General features: G+C 47.9%; 1 long non-coding RNA gene across 1 annotated transcript in view; it reads right to left on the bottom strand.

Annotated features, from left to right (window-relative positions):
* LOC125281822 (uncharacterized) overlaps nucleotides 1-21,382 on the bottom strand; it is a 220,418-nt gene extending 199,036 nt beyond the window's left edge. Inside the window, exons 1-3 of the long non-coding RNA XR_008958150.1 lie at nucleotides 20,971-21,382; nucleotides 15,549-15,639; nucleotides 13,657-13,754 (exon numbers count right to left, since the gene is read on the bottom strand). This is a non-coding gene — a long non-coding RNA (uncharacterized LOC125281822). The remainder of the gene's footprint in view (nucleotides 1-13,656; nucleotides 13,755-15,548; nucleotides 15,640-20,970) is intronic.
* Between the last annotated feature and the right edge of the window lie 393 nt (nucleotides 21,383-21,775).

Genomic DNA, 21,775 nt, shown 5'->3' with positions numbered 1-21,775 from the left:
AATCTATAGAATTGATGCAATTTCTATTGAGATTCCAATGCCATTTTTTACAGAAGCAGAAAAAATACTCCTAAAATTTATATGGAACCACCAAAGAACCACCAAAGCAACCCTGAGAAAGACGAACAAAGTAGGAGGCATCTAATTAGAAAATTAGATTTCCCAATTTCAAGCTATAGTATAAAGCTATAGTCATCAAAACAGCATGGTATTGGTATAAAAAAAGACAAATAGACCAATAACTGACAGCCAAAAATAGACCCAAGCATACACAGTCGACTAATATATGACAGGGAAAGCAAGAATATCCAATGAAGAAAAGACAGTCCCTTCAATAAATAGTGCTGGGATAATTGGATATTCACATGTAAAAGAATGAAGCTGGACCCGTATCTTATAGCACTCATAAAAATTAACTCGAAATGGGGGCGCCTGGGTGGCACAGCGGTTAAGCGTCTGCCTTCAGCTCAGGGCGTGATCCTGGCGTTATAGGATCGAGCCCCACATCAGGCTCCTCCGCTGTGAGCCTGCTTCTTCCTCTCCCATTCCCCTTACTTGTGTTCCCTCTCTCGCTGGCTGTCTCTCTGTCAAATGAATAAAATCTTTAAAAAAAAAAATTAACTCGAAATGGATTAAAGACAAGTATAACACCTGAAATCATGAAACTCCTAAAATAAAATATAGGGACAAGGCTCCTTGACATGGGTCTTGGTAATGATTTTACAGACATGACATCTAAATCACAAGCAACAAAATAAAAAATAAACAAGGGGGACTACATCAAACTAAAAAGCTTCCTCACTGCAAAAGAAACCAACAACAAAGTGAGAAGATAACCTAAGGAATGAAAAAAAAAATTTGCAACTCATGTATCTCATAAGGGGTTATTATCCAAAACATATAAAGAATTCCTACAACTCAATAGCAAAAAACCAAATAGATCAATTTAAAAAATGGGCCCAGGACCTGAGTAGACAGTTCTCCAAGCAGATATACAAAGGGCCAACAGGTACATTTAAAAAAATGCTCTCAACATCACAAGTCTTCAGGGAAATGCAAATTAAAACCACAATAAGATATGAAAGCAAATTAAAACCACAATGAGATATCACTTCGTGTCTGCTAGAATGGCCACCATAAAAAAGACAAGAGGTAACAGTGCTGGCGAGGATGTGGAGACTGGGAACCTTTGTGCTTTGTGGGTGAGACTGTAAATTGGTACAGCTGCTATGGAAAACAGTATGGGGGGTCCTCCAAGGTTACAAATAAAACTCCTATATGATCCAGGTATTCTACTTCTTGGTATTTATCCACAGGTAACAAAAACACTATCTTGAAAAGATATCTGCACCCCTAAGTTCATAACAACATTACTTACAACAGCTAAGCTGTGGAAATGACCTCCGTGTTCACGGACGGATGAGCAGACAAAGAAGTTGTAGTATATACATACAATGGAATATTATTCGGCCACTAAAAATATGAGGAAATCGTACCATTTGTGACAACATGCAGAGACTTGGAGGGCATTCTGCTAAGTGATATAAGTCAGACGGAGAAGGACAAATACTCACAAATACTCCACATGTAACTATGATCTCACTTACATGTGGAATCTTAAGAAAAGAAAAGAAAACCTCATAGAAAAAGAGATCAGACTTGTGGTTACCAGAGGCAGGGGGTTGGGGGGAGGAGGGATTAGAGAAGGTGGTCAAATGTATAAACTTCCAGTTATAAGATAAATAAGTTATAGGATGTAATGTACATAGGACTACAGCTCGCACTGCTGTGTGATATATAGGGAAGGTAAAACAGGACCTTCTAGAGCTCTCATCAAACGGAGAAAATTTTTTTTCCTTTCTTCTTCCTTCTTTTCTTTATATTGTATCCATATGAGAAGTGGACATTAGCTGAATCTATTGTGGTTTTCACGATACATTTCACAACACGTGAAAATCAAACCATCACGCCGTATGCCTTAAACTTACAAAGTGACGTATGTCAATTATTTCCCAATAAAACTAGGGGAAAAAAAGAGGAAATAGTATGCAGTTTTATTTTTCCATCCTTTTTCCTCCCCTATAAATGCAGTTCAACCTACTAACCCAGTGCTAGAAGCTTATGAGAAAGATCACCATCCTTTCCTGAAAAAAAAAAAATTCCCTCTCCAGCTGAGATTATTAACCTTTTGGAGGCTTTGGCTTTTATTCCAGAATTTATGGAACATGCAGCTCAAGGGTATAACGTGACTTAACTTGAAAAAGGTCAGTTCCCTCTTCAGGGCTTTCTAGCAATTTTATAATAATGTTGTACATTTATACGGAGCATTTTCTGCTAGGGGAAAGGGATCATCAAAATTTAGTATCTCTCAGTTATTTTTTGAAGTGCTCAGTCAGTTTACGGGTAGATTGCTGAGTTCCCAGCATGGGCGAGGGGGGAGATACATGGGAAGTAGGGTGCAGACAGAGGAAGCAGAAGACTCAGCCTCTCACCGCAAGGAGTTTAGAATCCTTGAGAATTTTCTACATTGCCCTCTCCCGCCACCATAAAAACGAACAGAAACTGAAAAACTGAGAGCTATCTACATTCCTTGAGGAGATTAATTAAATCTAGAGGAAAGGAAATGAAAGGGGGAGAAACAGGAAAACATGGAGAGTAAAAGAGAGGAAACAGGGAGAAGGAAGAAGATAATGGCCATCAATGAGGTGAAGAAATAAGGCAAAGACGCCACATCCAGGGAATGTCCTAGCACAGCCTAGCTGTTGACGGGTGTGGGGAAGGCCTCCAAGGCAGCGTGCAGAATCCCCAGTGCAGACTTACGGGCAAGGAGCTAAGCCCCGATCTTGCAGGTAGGCAGTGACGGCTGGGAATCCTACATGACAAACACTTGAGGGATTGGACATCTTCCCAGCAGGGCCTGAAGAGCTAAGTCCTCATTCATGGGGCAAGAGGGGGACAGAGAAGAACAAGGTGAGCCCTCTGCAGGTGACCAACACAAGTGCTCAGGCCAAGAAACCAGAACTGGGGCCACGGGGAGTCGCATCTTGGAGTGAGGCCCGAGCACATTCATGGGAATCAGGTCACTAGGTCAGTGCTGGACGAGTAGCAAAGCTCACACTAGATTAAGCTGCAGAACGTTGGCTCAGACTTTCTAAATCCCTATTGTCTGTGATCACAACTGGTCCTAGAGACCCTGCCAAGTCTGCATGGTGGGGAAAGTGTAGGGGTCAAAGGACTTGAGGCAGGAGGAGGCAGATGTGAGGGGGCCAGTACAGGAGGATGCAAATGTGTGGCTCTTGGGGGCCAAGGCCTGTAACACCGAAACTGACCTTGTCAAGCGCAAGCCCATCTAGAACGAGAGAACCCCAAATCAAGTGGGGCTAACGTCCAGGTAAAACAGAACAGTTAAAGAAACTAGGGATGTGCAGGCCAGAAGAGAGAACATTTGGTCCAAGGGAAGAAGTAGATGAATTCAATATCTCAGTACCACGTGAAAGGACGCCTCGATGCGTTCTGCGTGTCTAGTCAAACAGAACTGAGCCCGCTGGGTAGAATTCCCAGGGTGCGGTTTCTAATCTCAGTAGGAGGAGAGCATTCCTACAGCCCGTCTCTCCTGGCTCCATAAACTCATGCACCGTGTACCGCACTTACCGACAGGGTACCGACGCGGCCTGGTTTGCCCAGCATGGCGCCATCCTAGGCTGTGGTATCGGTTCCCATCGGGTCAGCACCTCATTTGCTCTTAAAAAGTCCTGGTTTGAATAATAAATGAGATGGCCCCCTACTCAAATGAGCACTTGCTATGCGCCCAGACTGAACACCGAAGGCACAGTGAACACACAACCCCTCACTCTGGCAAGCCCTCAGCCTAGGTAGAAAAAGAGATAGGGAAAAAACAAATTAGAATGTAACATGGTGAGGGCTGTATAAATAAAAATGCTAGGGACTGAGACATTAATTTTAATACCAGGGATGAAAAACAGTTCACAGCTCACTCATACACCGTCCTTGTTTACTCTTCTAGTAAATACGTGCTCAACAAGTCTGTGTGACAGGCATTCTGTGCGGACAGCGCCGATATAATACTGAACGGACAGAACCCCCTCTTTCCCTCAGGAAAAGTGTATGGCAAATGCACTAAACTTACCGGATAGATTTTTTTTTACATATATTCGACCAAACCATACGTTCAGAAACTTCCAACCATTGGTCCTAAACCTGATTGCTGAAGTCCAATAGAATCAAACCCCTTTTCTACGTGGAAATTTTTTACACCTATGTAGGAGGCTAAAACATTTCCCTCCAGTTTTCTATTCTCCCGGCTAAACATTCCCAGTTCTTTCATTCAGTTTTCCTATGATCTGGATGTCGGACTTTTCACCGCTCCAGCTACTCTGTCCTTCTCGATTGTCCATGTCCCTTTGAAAAAGTGAAGCCTGGAACAATCTGCAAGTACAGGTGTGCCCTGGCTGGTGCCCAAAGAGCAGGACCTCTCTGTTTCTCCACACTCTTCCTCTGGGCCAGCCCCCTCTCGCACAGCTGGTCAGGCGGACTGGCTGCTAAGGCAGTATTTGTGTTCATTTCTTTATAACTTGTGTCCCCCCAACGCTATAAGTACTAGCAATATAGCACTAGTTCCTACTTTATTTCATCTTATTCGTTTATGATTCCATAGAGTTCTAGAATGTTAGTGTTCAGGGATATGGCAGATCCTCCAGTGCAGTCCCTACATTTTACAGGTGCAGTTACTGAGGTACAAGAGGTCATAGGAGAGTCTCAAATCACAGCTCATTGCATTCCAGCCTGTCAGGACAGAGATTCCAGGCTCTACGTAGAACCATCAGTGCGACCTGTAACTATTTCCTCTCCCTCACCCTTTGAATGCTACAACGAGGAAGGACATGCCCTCCAGGAAATATCCCTACACACAGCATCTTCGATTTTTGACCCATTCTCCATACTTATCACTAATGCTGTGTTGTTGAGAAAATTAACTGCCCTTGTTAAAATGCTGTAACAGTTCTCCATCCTAAAGCAGCGAGAGCCTGGCCTCCTAGCATAGCCTTAAAGGCCTTTCCAGCCTGTTATTTACTTCTTCCCTGATGCTTCTAACTCTTGGCAATTTGAATGAGAACCATTTCCAAACACACCACATCTGTTCAGTACCCTCTGAAATTCTATCTGCAGCTCTCTCTTCTTGGACTGCTCTCCCTACTGGGCAAACTCTTAGTCCCCGCTTTGATCATTACACCATGGCCCACCCCCCACCTCCACATCATTACACCATGGCCCACCCCCCACCTCCACAAGCCCGCGCAGTGAGCTCATTGCTCCCTCCACTGCATTTCCTGTAACACCTCGTATAGGTGCCATTTGTGCTCATAACACGTGGTGATGTTTTTACTGTCTCCTGTAAAGAATGACCCCCTTGAGGACAGGTATTACATCTGTCATCTAATAAATATTCAACACCTATTTCATTTCATTTGTTCGACAAATATTAACTGAACCTATTCGATGCTAGGCTCCGGCACCCGGGGTGACAAAGATCCGTGAGGTCCTTGGCCTTATGCACCTTGCAACAGGACAGATGTTCACTAAAAACAAGTAAGAACGATGGAGTATAATAAGCATATTAACCAAGGAAGTACTGTGAGCTATGGGTGCAGAGAGGAGGGGGCCTAATACAGAGCAGGAGTCATGGAAGCACTCTCTAGAAAAGTCACATTTAAGCCAAGACCCAAGGGAAGAGCTCGAGATTGAGTCCAGTTTATCAAGCTTATCTCCTGTCCAAATAGCATCTTCTACCATTTCTTTAAAGTCATTGGTTAAGAACAGGGGCAAGGATAGAGGTCTGCGGAAACTGGCTAGAGATTTTCCATTAATCCGTATTATGGAGGACATGCCTATGACCAGGGGTGATGTTCAAAATATTTACCAACAGGTACAACAGAGACATCAACCAGTCAGAATGGAAGCCAGCCAGAGGTAGCCAGGCTGCCTACGCCCATGCACGCAGGCTAAATGCCAGCTGTGGGCAGGAGAACAGAGCCTGCTGTGGCTCTCTCCACCTGGAGGTAGGCACAGATGCGGCTCTGGTCCACCTCCTTTGGTAGAAGGCTTTAATTCTGCATGTTGAGGACACCAGGTACATATGTGGGACTTCACACAGCTTGTCTGGAAAATATCTCCTAAATGCACACACCGCAAACCAGGCTATGCACCCACGGTCTCCTAGGAGAACGATCTCTTGAGTCAGCTAAAATCTCTGGCTGCTGTTTTCACATACCCTTTCCTGTTTAATGCTCCTTTAATACCCAGAGTAAGTTCAAAAGTGCCCAGTGTCTGCCTTTCTTGCTTGGGGCTTTCTTTGCCCGCCTCACAGTTGACGGAGGAATTCTAAACATCTGTCTGTGGCTCAGTGAGGCCACTGGGACGTCAGGCCATAGGTTGGATTGGGGTCTATATCCTGAGAGGGATACTGGAGGGAAAGTCCGCCTCAGATGTCTGCCAAGAAAAAAATGGAAAGAAGGAATCTGTGCCACTCACTGGTATAACTCCAGGCCCTTTCTTTGCAGACAGGGGGCTTTATAAGGGTCTGAAGTAGCAACAAGCTTACCTCAGACTGGCAAAATGTACCCAGTACGAGGCAATAAGAAAAGTATCTCGAGTTTTCTACAACTTTATAGAAGTAAATGTGTTTGGTGCATGGTAAAGCTCCCTTCTGAGGGGCAGAGGCGTCTGCATTTATCCCAGGGCAGAAGGAATGCCTTACATAACTTCGTCTTTGTTCCTTTTCTATTTGTTCATTCAGGGAATGTTTATGGAGTGCCTTCTGCATACAGTATGCTTCTTGACCTCACAGAGTAAAACTGTGATCCCTAAACTTGGCAAGATCATGAATCAACCCATATTCTGGGAAAATAATAAGTTATTTCCATCACCCTTGATAAATTTGGGGAAATTCAACTCTTCATCACTTCATATTACCAATGGCATTGTTCGGGGTTTATGACCCTGATATTGTTGCTAGAGGGCTTTTTGTTCAGCGCTTGCAGGAGGGTTGTGGCCATTCTGAGATTAAATGGAGTCCTTCCTAGACCTCTCTGCCCAGACTGACCTCCCAGCACCAGTGCCTGTGAGCTGAAGCAGACGCAACATTGCGGACGGCACCACAGCCCTCCAAACACCAGCAGGCCGACGCCCACCCCTCCCTCCTTTTCAGAGGCCCTGGCCAGGTCAGCCTCCCAGGCTCTTGGTTTCCAAGGTACCCAGAGAAGGTTCTGGTTGCTTCCAGGCCTAGACTATTTGGTGGTGTGCTCGGGGTCACCTCGAGGAGGTAATTTTGGAACACACACCTTACTGTCTCCCTAGCACTTCCCTTTGGCTCCTTCGTCTCAGGCTGAGATCCTTGAATTTATGAGCCTGTTTCCACCTCTAAAAGATGTTAAAAAAAAAAAAAAAAAAAAAGGCAGCTAGCCCCAGAGGGCTGTTGTGAAAATTAATGGCTTTGCCCTATGTGGACTCCACCCTCACTCCTCACTCCACACCACCCCCAGAAGATGGGACAGCCACGGGACGTGGGGGAAGGTATGGAGTGACAAATGTACTATCTGCCCAGTTCTCTGTACCAGGAAATCTGGTCACATCATCCAGCAAACTCATCCCAAACACTGTCACTCACTGTCCCAGCCAATTGGACATACTGAGCACTTAGTCTCTGTCCAACTTCCTTTGCCAAATAGGTGACTAATGCCACCAAGGTAGCTTGTGAGTTCTGCCAACAGGCTAATTGTCCTGACATCTCACGTAGAACTTCAATATATCCAGCAGGAAGGAGTAGACCTGTTCTGATTTAAGGAGACATTACTGGTCCCCACCCCATCTCCCTCTCACCCCCCTCCACCTTCAGCACTTCTGTGAAACTCTGAAAGCCATTTGTAGAGCCCCACCCTGGACCACTGCACTGAGCGCCCTTCTGTGAGCTGAGACTTTCACTGTTCATAACACCCAGAATCTGAGCCCCGAAGGCAGCTGAGAGATAATGTAATCAACACCTTCCCAAACCTTCAGCAACAAGAACATTCATGAGACACAACTCACACCAGTTTCTTCCATATAACATACGACTTCTTTTTTATTTTTTCCTGCTTCCTATCTGGACGAATAGAGGGGCCTCCAGCTGTTGCTGTCAGTCAAATCGCCAGTATTTCCTTTTTGGGAAAACGTTTTTCCTGAAGCAGCGTTTTAGCACCAGATTCACCTGATGCATTAGTGCTTTTTATCACCTCGCAATATTTGCCATCCAAAGGGCTGAGCAACACAGTTACCATCGCTCAGGTTACATTTGTTTGCTGCTTTCAGTCCATTGTCTCCCCGCAACCTGCACTTGAACCACACAAAATGGCCCTAAGCAAGAAAGTGAAGCAGTATTAAAGGTCAGAAATTCTTAGCCACTGAGCTCCATCTATTTCTCTTCACTAGTCTCTGTCCCTCCCTTGTCACTCCCCCACTCCACTTTTTTTTTACCCTAGAACCAATTTTTCAAAGAATTCCAGTTCCTGGACACATAGCAAGTGTTTAATAAATATCTGATAATCTGATTTAAGACACTGGACATAAAAGGATATTCCAGAGTGCAGAGGTTCTCAGCACAGAATTTTGGACCCAGCAGGGAATTCAGAAATCACACAGAATGAGCCCTTCATTTTGTAGGTGGGGAAAGGTGAAGGGACCCACCCATGTTCCTACCCAGCTATTATTATTACCGAGACCTCCTACTCTCAACCCAAATGGCATCATGATTATGAAAATGCTTGTTCTCCTGCTCTCTTCAAGGTCCTCGTGTTCCAAGTTTCCAACCGAAATAAGACGCTGTTTTGCTATCACCTTGACTCTAGATGTTTGGTTAAGGTTATCTTTTCATTTCAAAGATGGGAAATTAAAAAAAAGCTGGCAAATAAAAAAAACTCGAAGTCCTTTGTTTGCCCAAGACAGTTCATTCACGATTTCACAAACCTGGCTACGTGCCAGAATGATTACCTGGCTGGGTTTCAAATTCATAATTTCTCTACTGAATCAATCTCGGGGCTTGGCAAGACTTGAGACTGTCTGTTCCTGGATTGTTCGGGGTTTGTTTGTTTCTGTGTGTTTGTTCTCCCAGAGACTCTGCTACACGTCGGGTCTGGAGACTGTAGATCCAATCAGTGCCCGCTCCTTAATCCCACCCCCAATGTGGACGGCGTCGAGCATGTACTTGACAATATCTGGGAGGATGATACTATGGGTGTTTTCCGGGAATCACAGCTAACATCACCTATCAAAACACGAGTCAAAAGTAGTAACCGATGATAATAATCATGTCAGCTCTAAGTCCCACTTGCTAGATCACTGCAGGTAAGTTTACTCGGGCCCCGAGTGCCCCAGGCCCTGGCGAGTGCCCCCAAACTCTGCCCTTCCTGGCACGTGAACAGCTGGGGAAGGTGAGCTGCTGGCACTGAAGGCTCGGACAGCGGCCGCAGCAGGCGTGGAATCACGAGGCACGTGTCATTTAAAACTTACATATTCAATGAGACAAACTCTTGTCAACATATAGCTCCAGCACTTTCTCTCTCTTTTGGCTCTAATTCCCTATGACCGCCTTCTTTCCAAGTAATTCCACGAGTTCTGGGAACGTCCAGAACGGCACATGCCCAGGACTGGGACCAATTTATCCTGAGTAATCTGTCAAGCTGCAGTTCATGCTTTTCCACCGGGTGAGGTTACCAAGCAACCTCCTTGTCACCCAGGATAATGACCCGACTCTAATTCCAGGGGACACGACGCAACGCGGGATCCTGGGTGCAGCAACACCACCGGCGTGGGACTCGTGCCAATCTCCGGGTGAAGCCCAGCTGTGCCGTTGCCCGGGTCACTCGATTAGCCTTTGTATGTAACATGGGGATGGGGGAGCAGCTCCCCGGTGAGTTATGATTTCAGATAATGCATCTAAAGCACCCGGTTGTTTTGTGTAACCTCAGCCTGAGAACACAAACGACATGGCAGCAGGGAGTGACGTGCGGGAGGGTCGCTGATTCCTGGGGCGCTCCGGTCACTGTCAAAGTTGACAGAGAGGGAGACGTCTGGGCCCCCTGTTCTCTCAAGTCCCTCTGGAAAAGTGCAGAAACGCCTCTGCTTTCGTTGCCACAGTGGGATTAGGAAACTTGCTGTGCCACTTCTATGAAGCCTTGAGCGTCCAGAAGCTTGAAGCTGGCCGTGGTAACTGGCCCCACAAGGGCCTGTGGCAGCCCCAGGCTCCGCGTCAACAGCTCGCTGAGGCCATGGCCTTCACAGCTGCCTCAGCACTTGGTTTATAAGCTCTGTCCATGACTTGGGGCCAGTGCAGCTGGTCCTCTCTCAGCGCCATCGTGGCCACTTCACAGGGGGTTTCACCCCCCACCGCACTGAAAGTCCCCCGTGGGGAAGGTGCAGAGGGAGCATCCAGCCAATCCCATAAATTTGTTCTCAAATACCTCCACCAGGAATAGCCAAAACGTCAAAAAGAGCTCCTGGCTACTCAAGCACCTAAAGCTTTTGTATTTGAAAATGAGGAGGGGCTGGCTGATTTGGAGGATTTAAGAATAAACTGGAAACCAGAGCAGGGACTCCTAATGTAGGATTTACTGACAGCTTTCTGTGACCAGGGGCTTACCAACCTCAATTAATGGCTTCAGGATCCTCTTGGAGAAGGGAGCAGGGGGAGGGTTCTCTTTATAAGCCTGGTGATAATGAAAGCTGGCCAGGTAGCTCAGAGAACTAGTCCTGGCCACCAAAAGGCAGGGGGCCCCTTCTACAAGAGGTAGAGACAATTTCTTGCAGCCCTAGGAACCAGGAGAGGGCAGGCAGGCCACAAGGACATAAAATATAGTCATCCCTGGAGGCCAAGCAGACAGGAGAGCACCCCCGACACCCAGAATGAAGCCCCTGGTGAGACCCCCCTAAGGACTTTGTGCTCTTTTGCAAAAAGCCCTCCCCAAAAGGGGTGCCTGTTCTCCTCTTTCTGAGAATCTGTGCTATGAGAGCTACAAGGAGTCCAATTCCAGGACCTGGACATTTATAAGCGTTTTTACTCTGAATCAGTAGAGTCTTCGGGGTGGGGGAGAGCAGTGCTGACTGACAGCACAGGCCCCTCATTGAATCGCAGCCTGCCAGGGCACACACACTGTTCGTCCAGCCCTGTAAGCCCGGCAGCGGCCAGGGTTTGGTTGGGCTTTCATTCGGCACTAGGTGACTGGTGTCTGAATTAAGGAGAAAGAGCCTGGGCTCAGAGTCCAGAAGCCTGCCTGGGGTTTGGCTCCAGCTCCACGGGCCGATTGGCTGCCCAACAGTTAAGAAGTCCCAAACCTCTCTCTGCAGTCTCTGCGTCTGTCAACTCTTGGTTCGTTTTGTAGAGATATTATGAAAAGCCTTCTGATCTCCCAGTGACCTCGTCCAAAGTGTGATCTGCACCCCTCACATCAGAGCCATTAAAAATGCAGATTCCTCGGGGCACCTGAGTGGCACAGCGGTTAAGCGTCTGCCTTCGGCTCAGGGCGTGATCCCAGCGTTCTGGGTTCGAGCCCCACATCAGGCTCCTCCGCTATGAGCCTGCTTCTTCCTCTCCCGCTCCCCCTGCTTGTGTTCCCTCTCTCGCTGGTTGTCTCTATCTGTGTCAAATAAATAAATAAAATCTTTAAAAAAAAAAAAAAAAATGCAGATTCCTGGGCCTGGCCAAGACCAACTGAAACAGAATTTCTGGAGAGAGAACTAAAAAATCTGCCTCTTAACAAAGTCTCCGGTGATTCTCATGTGCCCTCAAGACTGAAAGTCACTGACTTAGAGGAGGAGTCCAAACTCCTTCATAAAGTGCCAAGGCCTTTACAATCTGCCTTTTGAGTACCATTCCCAGCATCCTCTCTGCTTCGACACCACTGGCTGACATTCAGATCCACATACAGAGGCCAGGCACTGGGCTAATTAAATGCATCCACTGAACCCCCCAGAGCAGCTCTACAAACAAGTACTATTACCCTCCCCATTTTACAGATGGGGAAACTGAGGTTTACAGAGGCTCGGTCATGTGACCAAGATCACACAGCAAGCATGATGCTGAGGTCAGAATCCCATTTCCATCTATGGGACTGTAGAGTTCCCATATAACTTAACTACCCCCAAGACACCACATTGTACACTCCCTCAAACATTCCCTCGAACACGCCTGCTGTCCCTGCTCAGGATGACCCGTGGGCCTCACATGCCTCACGAGACTCTTATCCTCTGCAAATATATAGAACTCAAATTTTTGACCTGACCACCCCAAACTTCCGTGCATTGGCTACCCCTCCTTTATGCCCAGACACTCTTTCCTCATATCTCTACTGCCACACTGTCGCAACTGTATTGTGATTAGTTGTGTGCCAGCCTCCTCTGAGACACAGAGGACTTCTGAGGCTGTTAGACTATTCTGAATGATACTGCAATGGCGGATACGTGTCATTATACATTCGTCCAAACCCATAGGAGGTACACCACCGAGAGTGAATTCTAATGCAAACTGCAGCCGTCAGGGGGTGATGATGTGTCCATCTAGGCTCATCAAGTATAACAAATGTGCTACTCTGATGGGGGTAGCAAGGGTGGGGAAGCTGTGCATAGGTGTGCATATGCGAGAACCCTACCGTGAACCTAAAACTGCTCTAAAAAATAAAGTCTATTTGTATTTTTAAGCATTCTAGGACTCTGCTATCCCTGTAACCACACAGCATAGCATACAGAAGATGCTAATAAGTGCACATTGACTGAAAGGACGGCCCTTTCCCAAGGGACTGAGGGAAACAGATCTGAGGAACTGCCTCAGCCGTGACAAGAGACAAGGAAGAGACTATGAGAATGGGTCAAGTGATGGATATTTCAGAGGAAGCCTCAAAAGAAAGGATGAGAGACTGGGTGAGGTGTTGCGGGCCCCGAGGACGGGCTGGAGGATGGGGCCCCGTTCTGCACAGAATGGAAGAATGGAGGAGCCAGAATGAAGAAGACGAGAAGCAAGGGCAATGGCATGGAAGCAAACCAAAATGTCCAGAGGTGCTTTGCCTGCAAGTGCTTTTGAGCCCCAAGCATTCCAGAAGGCAAGCAGGGCCCTTGGAAGGGAAAAAGAAGAGCCACACAGTCAGTGCCTGAGGGCGAGAAGGCAGATTCTGGAAGCAATGGGGGACCGCTCATCATCCAAATTCAATCCAAGGGAAAACATCAGCAAGTGGAATTACACTGCAAGAACCCTGACTAGAATGTCACGGGGACTTGAGTCCAAGAGACGTTTTAATGACAATCCCAGTGCCAGGGATCAAAGAGTATGACATAAGCTTTAGAAGCGGGGCCATTAACGATGTGTTCTGGAAGGAAAATCTGGAAGAAAAAAAATGCGTACTACCAGCTGTGTGGTAATGCCACGGAGTGGACCCAGGAGGAAAATAAACAGAGATTTAGAAACAAAATGGCTGCCAAAGAGACCTTGTGCTCTTATACGTTGGTTGAATAAGAGGTTAGGAAGATCATTCCATCATTCTACCAATGCATGCCCACAACATAGATCAGATTTGACATTTGATACCCTTGGGTTGAAAACCCAGCTCTTCCACTTACCAGCTCTGTGAACATGGGTGACTTTCTCCATCTCCTTGAGACTCCATTTCTTTCTCCGTGAAAAGGAGATAGTAGTACCCACCTGAACAGGGTTGTTGCTAGGATTAAAGGAGATATAGTGCTTTAGAAGTGGCTGGCAAAAAGGTTCTATAAATGATGGCGGTGGTGGTGGCATCACGGTTGCTACTACGCGATTTCATGAAGATACCCTTTGCATGTACCCACGCCCTATTTCTCCAAATAGATTTTTACCCCCAAAAGGAGCCCTGCAAGTTTTCCAGATTAGTCCAACTGAAACAATGCCAGAATCTGCCTTTTCTTCTGAGCTGTCTGCGTGCAAGACAGAGTTCAGAGCCTGATGCAGATGCTCCAGACAGGGTTCCTAGCCTACGGTCACTTCCAGTCTAGTGCCAGAAAGGAACTGGCAGACCTCGCTATGGCCCAAGGCAGAGCTGAAGAAGTGCCACGGGAGCATCACGACCAACGGGCCTGGGGTGAGAGGAGGGCACCGTCGCTCATGGCTGGCTTCATGGAAGAAGAGGCAATTTACCAGACGGAGTGCTGAGGAAGCGACGGAGTGGGTTCCAGAGACGCAGAACCATGTACATCCTTCATAAATCACATTTTAAGGATAACTGCAGATGGCCATGCTTTGTACAAATAACTTTGCTCTCGTACCACCAGTCCAAAAGGAACAGCCCGCTGCCCGGCGGGGGAAAAGAGATGGACGGAGCCGATCGGATAAGGTGCAGGGGGATAGGAGCCGGGGTCTGTGGCAAGACTGAGCCAGAAACAGGGAGACAGACAGACTGCAACGCAGGCAGGATGTAGAGTTGGGGCCAAGGCTGACTTTTGTTATGAGAGAGCCAAAACTGGAAATCAAGCTAGGAGAGTAGTATAAATGTGATGAGAGAAAAATCGCACATTCCTTAAGGGTGAGAGAGAAGAACTGCAAAAGAAGGACAGACAGGAAGACAAATGGAAGGAGAGATTGACCAACAGATAGACAGGAACTAATAGGCAGACTGGCCAACAGAAAAAACAGAAACGGACAGAGACAGAAGAAGCTGGACTAGCTGACTCTCCCTTCTTGTGTCGCGTGAGTTGGGAACACATGGCTGCGGAGTAGGGGAGCAGATCCCCAAGAAGGTGGGGCAGGGGATGGGCACGCCGCAGAGGGGAGACCGGACGGGAAAAGAGGGGGGCCACGGCAGACAGAGCTCTCCTTGAAACTTCTCAACATTTTCTTTAACATAGAGAAGCAACTTATACTCCAGCCCATCGTCTTTGTTTTCCTTGCTCCGTGCTAGTCCCAGGCCATGAGTCCTCAGCAAAGTACTGTCACATTCATTACATTCTATAAGAAGACAAAAAGCTTTACCAGCATTCTGGTAAGAAAGCTGGGATCAGGATACAAATCTCCCAAATGGGATGAGTGGTTTTTAGGGCAGTGGTTCAGCTGAGGCAGGACAGTGGCTGATGTCACCACCCCAGCGAGTGAGCAGCCCTGGCCTCCGCTCCCGCCTTGGCCACAAACGAGCTCTCTGATCTTGGACAATTGACTTAACCTAGCTGGACATCTGTTTGTAAATTCACAAAATGAGGAGATTGAACTGGATGTCTTTCAAGCTTGCCTGCAGTGCTGCTAACATCCGAGCTCCTGTGGTTCCACAAACCCCTCGTTATTTATACATCAGACTTTTTCGCAACGCCTACCTAGTATTGCCAACTATGTCAATAATATTTTATTTATTATATTACTATGAAGTGAATAGGTTATTTATTTTCTCCCAGTACAACTTGTACTTGAATACAATTTCAACATACATAGTAAATCTCTCCTCCTATTAACTCCCAAGCGTTTAAATCGAGACACCTCTTGGTGTACTTACCACATTCTGCTTCAGGCTATGGTTATTCAGGAAAATGCCTTATTGTCCAATCCTAGATGTTAAGCTCCCTGGATGCTACCTGGAAACCCAGCTGCAAAGAGAAAAGAATGGAGCTGCTGGGGTGGCTTTCATCTTTGCAAGCCCAAGAACCCAGGACAATACATCACACAAAACTGATGTTCAGTGCATGTTTGTGGAACGAACATATAGTTGGGGAGAATGCAAAACGTAAAAGGAACTCATCAAATGAGCCTAATGAAGTCCCCATCCTTTGCTCCTCCCCTAACACGCCTGGAGGGCTAACCTAACACCTTTGCCTAGAGCTAATAAATATTGACCTGACGTAATTGCAAAAGGCCCCTAGTCTCGATGCTGCTGATGAGTTCGGGAAGGGCACAGAATACAGACAAGAATGGAAATCGCTGCTGAGCATGTCAGTGGGGAAAGAGGCAGCTGGAATCCCCAGTCATCGAACGTGTTTGCAAGATGCCTGCAGTGACACAAAAGATAACATTATATGGAGCTGAAGGAACCAGATAGTGTCAGCTTGGCTGGCAAAGCATTTTCTCAGTCGAGAAAGTGAGAATGAGGGGAAGGGGGCTGAGGGGAGAAGAAACTATCAAGGGTCTTCTCAAGGCAAAGACCCCTCAAGCCATATTTTCTACTCATCCTGCAAGAAAGTTTAGATGGGAACTCAGTGGTTCTGTTTCAGCAAGATCTCCAGCAGCTCTCCTGAGCCCTGTGTCTTCTGCCTCTTTCCCAATTCCCAAGGAAAGTGCAGCCCTCCCCCAACTCAACTCAAGTTCTGGGTCCCTGTTAATAATCCACTTCTAAGTGGCACCCTGACCACCACACCTCCCCACCCCACCTACCTCTAGACCTCACTCCCCTACCCAGCCTGGCCATAGGACACTGGCCTCCACTGTTACCCCAGAGGCCCCTGAACTGGCACAGGTCACAGGCCCTCACCTCTGGCCATCGGCGGGCACTTCATCTTTCTCCCTTACCGCGCAGCAGCCCTCCACTGTGCTCTCACATTCCAGACACCTTTCCCTCCCTCATTCCCTTCTTCTTCCATTACTAATGTCTATACTAGAAACACGCTCAGTTAGGACCAGGCTCGCCAGTGATCGAGGGCATGCGTCTTGCACCCCCCGAGTCTTGATTTTGTGAGCTAAATTTCTGTTGGTGTAAGCTTGCTAGCTCTTTTATTTTATTCCCCTCCCATGTTGCTTCACATTCCTGAGTTCACACTTTGGCGGAGGGAGGGAAGTTCACTCGATTGAGAGCGGGTAGAACCATAGGGATGGCCAGAGGGGGCCCCGAACCGACCCTTGCTGGACAGAATGCACCCAGCTCCAGCCTGCGGGGGGGCTCAGGGCCCAGGGCTGCAGCTAGCTCCTTCCCCAGCACCTGCCCCTCCGGCCCGGGCGGCCACAGCCTTCCAGGCTGCTCACTTCTGACCGGAAAACCCCCGTGCCTAGCTCTCTTGGAGCGGCAGGAAATGAGAGGCTGTTAACGACTCGGACCTCCGTCAGCTGTGCCAAGAATTCCACGCCCCACGGTCGCAGAACGCCGAACCGGGCTGAAACGGGCAGGCTTGCAAAACAGTTACACGCAGGCCGCATCCCCAGGCTGTTCACGCCTCCGGCTCCGCGAGCGACAGGAACAGGACGTTCTAAAATGGCTCCACCCTGGAACCGCAGCTCATCAATCACAGCACGCAACGTCGAGCTCCGGCTTCCGACCGGCTCCTGCAGCCTCCCTCTCTCGCCTCTCGGCCAGGCTCCTGCTTTGTTGCCAGGCTCCTAATTAGCTCTCCGGAAACAAGAGGCACGTTGGGGTTTCGCGCCCCGCGTCTCCGCGCCGCACACGCCGGCACGCACGGCACAGCGAGCCCCCACGCTCACACGCACACGCACGCACACGCAGGCACAGCGAGCCCCACGCTCACACACACACACACACACACACACACACACACACACACACACACACACACGTGCGCGTGCACCAGCGTGACCGCCCGGGGCCGGGCCCTGCCTATTCATCAGCCCCGATACCTGGCATGTGTTCGGGTTGCCACACAGGTCGTCTCTAAGACATCTGGCCAGTTGTTTACCTCCCCAGCTGCGCCGCGGTTGGCACGTCCCTTTCCTCAGCTCCCTTCAGCCTCCTAGGAAAAGGAACGCAGCCTCTGGCCTGGCATTTCTGCCTTAGCCGTGCGCAGATCAGTCCGCCACCGCTTTACTGTGGCTGCTCTGCCCGGCCCCCCTGTCCCCCCCCCCCACCCCACCCCTGGCTCCTCTATTGGTGGTCCCACAGCTCTCTCTGTTCTGACCCCTTACACGTACACAGCCGGCCGCCTCTTCCCTTCACTTACCTCCTCGGGGCTCCTCCTGGATCTCTGGGCACAAAAGTCCTGCCATCTCTTGACCTTTGAAGCCTACTCTTTTGGCCCACGGGTGTATTCATCGCCCCACTTTACACCCACGTGCAGTCACCTGGCTTCTTGCTCACCTGGTGGCTTTCTCGCTCTCTGGCTCTCCGGCCAAGCCTTTCTTCCCAAGAGCTGCCTTAGGTCCAGGACACATACACAATGCCCAGAGTTTCTCTGACAGGTACAGGGCCAGACTTCTAATCAGATAGTTTATATTGTAGTTCGATGACCCCAAATTCCGAATTACCCTCCTGGCTGACAACAAGAGCTGGCCACGTGAACCTCACGGACCCACGTTTCCTTTCCTACCTCCCGGATCCTCATTCCCCCAGCTCACGTCCTACAGTAAGGTCCTCTTTACCTTCTAAGTGAGAACCCTGAATTTTCAGGTAATTTCCGGGACTAAAGCAATCTGTTCTTTGCAATATATTGTCTCATCTTTGATTCCAGCGGCTGCTGGCGGTGCCCACCTAAGTCCCATCCTTGCCCTCCGTGCAGGCGATACGTGGTGATGAGGGCGACAGCTAACACTGAGTGCCGCCTGTGTGTCAGGCACTGCTCCAAGCACTTTGCGTGGAAGATTCCCCAGGTCTGCCCCCTGCATCTTATTTTAGTTTCCTTAAACTCTTACTCACCTGAGGAAAGCCACCGAAGTGGGCAGAGGTGAGAAAAAGCTTTGAAATAACCAGTGGGGACAAGGTAAACATCTCTAGATGTCCTGATTAGGCATGCTTTATGTTCTTTCTCCCTTTATGTCAAATTCTCACTCATTCATGCCTGCACCTCCTCAGTCCTGACCATATAACCTTGGTTTTAACTTAAGAAGTACTCTTTCATTTTTTTCAAACTGCACGTGTTTATAGAGACCTCTGCATTTCCAAGGGTAAAGCAAGAGAACACAGATTTGGAATAAGAGTGATATATATATTTTTAAGCCGTGCCTCTGCCCATTTCTAGCTTTGTGATTCTGGGTATGTTTCTTAATGCAGCTGAACCTCAGTTTACTCATTTATAAAATGCAAATAGTGGAGACCTTGCAGATTTTTTTAAATTGCAATAAGCGATGTGTGCAAAGTACTTATCACAGTGCCCAGCACCTTGTAGATGCTATGCAAATATCCCCTCATTTTCTAAAAATACTTATACTGTCTCAGTGCAGTGGGTGGATATGAAAGGCAGATTTCTTTGCTGTCATATCTTCTTTTCTTAGTGCAAGGTCTCTCCCAGAAACCAAGGGAAATCTCCCCACATGATATACAAAAAAAGAAATCACCTTGTCACAGCATACCAGAGGGCAGCTTTAATAAGAAACTAACAAATGTTCTATATTCCGCCCCAGGCAAATTGTAGGCCTAAAGGCTCACCCTCTGCCCCACTTCCCCAGCATCCCTCAGTGGGTTTACTTCGGGAACTTTCACAGGATTTGTCTTCTGGGTTGCTCACCAGGTTCAATGTCTTCTGACCCCAGAAAAATGCAAGAATGCTCCCTGGGCACTTGAGAAAATGAGTTCTAGAGCAGTGATGCTCCGAATGTGATCAGCGGACCAGCAGCAGAAACACCCTCTGGGAGCTTGTTAGAAATGCACATTCTCAGGCCCTGTGCTAGACTCACTAAGTCAGAAAGCCTGGGGGTGGAGCCCGGCAAACTGTTTTAACACTCCCTCCGGAGGCTTCTGACGAAGAGTCAGGCGTGAGAACCAGTGGGTGAGATATTAACATGGGGGTTTCTTCCCAAAAGACTCAGCGGGGGAACTTCCAACAATATGGCAGATTAACGACGGCGACCTCTCGAGGTACACCTTCAGCCGCCTCTGCACGCAAGGCCACTCATCAGGGACGGTGTCTCTGTGCCTTGTCACAGAGCGGCATCATTCCTAGCACCTGTGCCCGCTGCTCACCTAGGCGAGACCAGCGTGACTGCAGACAGGTAGCTGAGAGCCCAGCCCACGTGCACCTGCTATCGTTCCAACACGAGGTTCGCTGTGTCTCCTCTCAGCCACCACCCTACTCACCCTGACACTGGCAAAGCACCGCCCAGCTCCCGCTTACTGTCATTCAGCACTGAGTGGAACAGATCCATAAAAGATGCTGTCAGTAACCACAGCGGTCACCCACTCTCCCGGGTGACACTGTGTCGGCCACAGCCCCAGGAGCCTGATCGACCAGACAGCTGTGCTACAGTTCTCTCCAATCAGCACAAAGCAGGGAAGAACCAGAGCTCAGAACTCCGCCTATAATTAATAACCCAAAAGATGCATCCCCAGCTCCCTCAACCCTCCACAGGAAATTATCCTCATCAACATTGAGGATGACCTTTCACCCCAAATCCAGCGGACTCCCCTGTCCGTAGCCCCACATTGCTTTCTGCCTCAAACCTAGACTCCTAAGGGCCTCTTCCTGGTCTCATATACATGCCCGGTCCCCCTGCTCCCAGTGCCCCCAGCGTCACTGCCCACTGCTGCACCCTATACGCCAGTTGGGAGAAACTCACAGTCCATGTTTCCAGTTAGCCAGCAGGCATCTCAGAAGGCCACAAGTTTGACTGGAAAGGAAGTTAAAAGGCTGGCCTAAGACAACATGAGGGAATTGCTGGAACGATTCTGTTATCAGAGTTTTTTTTTTAATCAGGAAATTTGGGAACTAAAAATGATGGAATTGACAATATAGCTGACAGGGAATGTGGCCACCTTTTATTTCCTAAGTTCTTCATTTCCCACTAAGAACCTCTGCCTTAGCCCTCTTTCTCCTCAGCTTCTGCTTCAGTTCCGTGAGCCACCAGTATCCTTCCAATTAATTAATTAAGGGGCCCCAAGTCAGCTTCTCTTGCCTGCAAAGAATGGACGCCCCATCATCGGAACCCTGCTCAGCTCCCAGCTCCTCTGCAAAGCCCATCTCAGATCCCCTCACCGAGCTCCTTCCTCCCTCCTCTGGATACCACTCACAATCCTTCACCCAACGTAGCTCTACATTCTTGTAACTTACGTGCATGACCACGTGGCATCCCAGGCACCTGCGTTTGAACGTGGCCCTCACCGCTGTTTAACTCCGCCACTGCGGGGAACGTTATTTAACGTACTCTCTGAACTTCAGTCTCCTGGGGATAATATATCATTAGGAAGAATAAACGAACAGCAAATGTAAGGAGCCCAGTACACTCTCTACCAGCTACTGGGTACATGACCAGTGCTCCCATCTTCCCTGTCCCCTTCACAACCCCTTTCCAGTTTGATTGTTCTTTGTGGCTTATACCTCTGTATCTAATCGCCTGGTAGGCACACTTTGTCTGTAATGTCATCTGCTGATGCTAGCTCTTGAGCCCAGCCATTCTCTGTGGAAGCTTCGGAATCTGGTTTAAGCTGCAGGAGCACTTTTAAGTTCTATAATTACAGTATTATTGACTATAATTTTATTTGCTATGAGTTGTATTTGGAGCAAATGTCTCTAACTATATTTTTAAAAGCTTTGTTTTGGTTGCTATTCTATTAATATGCAGCTCCAGAAAAGCTAAGAACTGGAAGGAGAAAACTATAAGAAATCGGAAGCAGGATAAAATTCTATCCAAGTGTTTAATCACCCTTGGAGTCATGTTATTCTTAATGATGATCTAAATTTGTCTTGCTACAATTTATTCTTATTTTCTATCACACTCTACATTTTGCATAATATACTTGGAGATAGTCTTTGAGCCACTTTTAAGCTTTTACCTACAGCTTTTTTACACTTTTCTCATATTGGCTCGCACTTATCAAAGGATAGCTGTATACCAAGCACTATGCTAAGCACTTTG

Source organism: Ursus arctos, unplaced genomic scaffold (genome assembly GCF_023065955.2).
Source record: "Ursus arctos isolate Adak ecotype North America unplaced genomic scaffold, UrsArc2.0 scaffold_10, whole genome shotgun sequence".
NCBI lineage: Eukaryota > Metazoa > Chordata > Mammalia > Carnivora > Ursidae > Ursus > Ursus arctos.
Note: the sequence above shows the minus strand (reverse complement) of the source record. Positions and strands in the feature narration are given on the sequence as shown.